The sequence below is a fragment of the Trichechus manatus genome, unplaced genomic scaffold, assembly GCF_000243295.1.
Source record: "Trichechus manatus latirostris isolate Lorelei unplaced genomic scaffold, TriManLat1.0 scaffold00005, whole genome shotgun sequence".
Taxonomy (NCBI): domain Eukaryota; kingdom Metazoa; phylum Chordata; class Mammalia; order Sirenia; family Trichechidae; genus Trichechus; species Trichechus manatus.
Window position 1 is genome coordinate 31,040,659 of NW_004443941.1, and position 3,552 is coordinate 31,044,210.

At 41.8% G+C, this 3,552-nt stretch overlaps 1 non-coding gene across 1 annotated transcript; it reads left to right on the forward strand.

The window, feature by feature from the left end:
• Nucleotides 1-763: 763 nt before the first annotated feature.
• On the forward strand, nucleotides 764-870 carry LOC111821535 (U6 spliceosomal RNA). The gene has a single exon (XR_002824918.1). It is a non-coding gene; the product is annotated as a U6 spliceosomal RNA (small nuclear RNA).
• Nucleotides 871-3,552: the final 2,682 nt, after the last annotated feature.

Below are 3,552 nucleotides of genomic sequence, written 5' to 3' on the forward strand. Positions count from 1 at the left end.
GGCAAGTAATGGTGTTTGGGATGCATTTTCCACGTCAAGAGAGACTGAGCAGTGGAAAGTCTACTCAAGCCTCCAGAACCAGTGAAAAGTGGTGCTCAATCAGCAAAAGATAACTACATGCAACTAACCTATAGCATGGATCAAAAAACACCTCATTTGTGAAGAACCTCTGTCCCATTTACCTGCTCCCTCCCTACTCTGCATGGGGTGGGCTTTAGCAATCACCCCATCCCTGGGACAGAAGTAGGACCTATCATGCACCCTGAGCCATTCTCCGGGACTTGGAGAGGGAACAAATTAACAAACAGTACAAAATCTGCCAGCTCCCCTAAGCCAGGAACTCAGGGCAGGCATACCTCCCTAGGCACAGGCATAAGGGGACCATGGACTTTGAATGCCTTTCACCCCTGCACAGACCTGTGTGGTCCCATCTGAACAGCGTAGGCCCTCAATGGCACAGTACAACAGGGTATATACCTAAAGCCTAACTTCAACTGTATCAGCTATATGGTGGAGTGGCAGGTTTGTGACATTTGACACTGCTCTGTCCATTAAGCAATGTCCTCACCTACCCACATCAGGGGCCTGAGGACTGGTGGCTGAACCCACAGAAAACAGTCAATATCAGATCACATAAAGAGGCAGACCATGATGGATTCAGCAAGCTCCCAAAACAAAGAATCAAGAAAACTTCCAGAGAAGAGAAATTCTTGGAACTACCAGAGTTAGAATATAAAAGATTAATACACAGAACTCTTCAAGAGTGCTCACTTCAGCAGCACATATACTAAAATTGGAACGATACAGAGAAGATAAGCATGGCTCCTGTGCAAGGATGACACACAAATTTGTGAAGTGTTGGGTATTTTTAGCTCGTGGGTGAGCAGTGAAGCAGGCAAGCAACTGTGCTCAGGAGGTGCGTTTTCTGCATCGGGAGAGACCCAGCACCAGAGAGTCTACACGGCCACCCAGAAGCAGTGAGAAGCAACCCTCATTGGCAAAAGATAATTGTGTACGGACTACCGCGTGGATCAAAAACAGCCCCCTTAGGGAAAAACTTCTTTCTTATTTACCTGTGCGCTCCCAGCTCTGCACTGGGTCCCAGATCAGCTTCAGCAATTGCCGAGTCCCTTGGGCTGGAAGTAGGATCAGTCACATGCCCGGAGCCATTCTCCCTGCCTTGGAGAGTCAGCAAATTAACAAACAGGGGAAAAATAAACTGCTGTCTCCCCTAAGCCAGGAACCCAAGGTAGGCACAGCTCCTTTGCCTAGGCACAGACATAAGCGGTCCATGGACTTTGAGTGCCTTTCCCCCTGCATAGACTTGGGTGGGCCCATCTCAACAGCATAGGCCCTCATTACCACAGTACAACAGGGTATATACCAGAACTCTAACTTCAACTGTTTCAGCTGTGAAGTGGCAGGTTCTTGACATTTGACACTACTCTGCCCATTAACCAGGGTCTTCACCTACCGACATCAGGGGCCTGAGGACTGGTGACTCCACCCACGCCACCTAGCCACCTGTGATAAGGGCCCATGAATAAGAAGTGTCCCCCACTCCTTACAGCCAACAGCATTAGGTGCTCTTAGTCTGGCTGCAAAACCCACCCACCTACATGCTCTAGGGAACAGGCACATGCCTTCCTCCTGCATACTCGGGGATGGCCATCAGCCCCCTGCCTTGCTCAGAGTGTGTCCCCCTGCTGCAGCCAGATGCCTGTGCCTACAGCAATCACCCGTGCCTGTCTAGGACTGTAAGTGAGAGCCTACAACACACACTTGGTGCCTATCTACCTGGGCACTTGAGATGAATCCATATAGGAGTAGTGGGCTCACTCCTAAGCTCACGTACCTAGTAACAGATCTAACCACCTGGTGACAGGACGTTAGAGGTTCAAAGTTGCCAATAATCAAACTAGCTCATACGACCAGCCTATTTGGGCATATTAAAACAAAACAAGAAGCTAGGACAAAGTAAGCAAACATAAAATAAATAAATATAATACCTTATTGATGGCTCGGAGACACAGTCAATATTAAAACACATAAAGAGGCAGTCCAGCATGGCTTCAGCAAGCTCCCAAAGTAAAGAATGTAGAAATTTTCCAAAGAAGGAAAATTTGTTGGAATTACCAGAGGCAGAATACAAAAGATTAATATACAGAACTCTTCAAGAAATTAGGAAGGAAATTAAGCAAAACACAGAACATGCAATAGAGGAAATTAAAAAGATTAGAGAGGAATATAATGACAAATTTAACAGGCTGCAAGAATCCATAGAAAGACAGCAATCAGAAATCCAGAAGATTAACAATCAAATGCCAGAATTAGACAACTCAATAGAAAGTTATAGAAGTAGAATTGAGGCAATAGAAGTAAGAATTAGTGAGACTAAGATAAAGCAGTTGACATCATCTTATTTCAGGAAAAATCAGATAAGAGGCTAAAAAAGTGAAGAAACCCTAAGAATTATGTGCAACTCTATCAAGAGGAATAACCTACGAGTCATTGGAGTACCAGAAGAGGGGGGATAACAGAAAATACAGAGAGAACTGTTGAAGATTTGTTGGCAGAAAATTTCCCTGATATCATGAACGATGAGAAGATATGTATCCAAGATGCTCATCGAACCCTATACACAGTAGATCCTAAAAGAAATTCACCAAGACATATTATAATCAAACTTGCTAAAACCAAAGATAATGAGAGAATTTTTAGAATGGCTAGAGTTAAACGAAAAGTCATCTACAAAGCAGAGTCAATAAGAATAAGCTCAGACTACTCAGCAGAAACCACGCAGGCAAGAAGGCAATGGGATGACATATATAAAGCCTTGAAGGAAAAAAAAAAAAAAAAACCTGCCAGCCGAGAATTACGTATCCAGAAAAACTGTCTCAAATATGATGGTGAAATTAGGGCATTTCCAGATAAACAGAAGTTTAGGGAATTTTCAAAATGAAACCAAAATTACAAGAAATACTAAAGGTAATCCTCTGGTTAGAAAATCAATTAACATTAGATAACAACCCAAGACTTGAACACAGGACAGAGCAACTAGATATCAACAAAGATAGGGAAGTCACAAAAGTTAATAAAAGCTAAAACACTGAAAATAGGGAAACTGATGTCAATAAGTAAAACATGACAACATTAAAACAAAAAAGAGGGGACTTAAAAAATGTAGACATAGATTTTTCATATGGAGAGGAAGTCAAGACGATATAAAGAAATAAAACACTGGTATAAACGTAGAAATACAGGGGTAAAATATTAGGGTAACCACAAAAGAAGCTAACAATCCTATAAGTCAAAATAAAAAACTAGAAAAATATAAAGACTCAGCAAACACACAACCAACAACAATGAAAAAGATAAAAAGAAAATACATAAAGAAAAATGATACAACATAGAAAATTAAGTGGAACAAAGAAACTTTGAACAACACACAAAAAAAGACATAAAAATGACAGCAGTAAACTCATACCTATCAATAATTATGCTGAATTTAAATGGACTAAATGCACCAATAAAGAGACAGAGAGTGGCAGA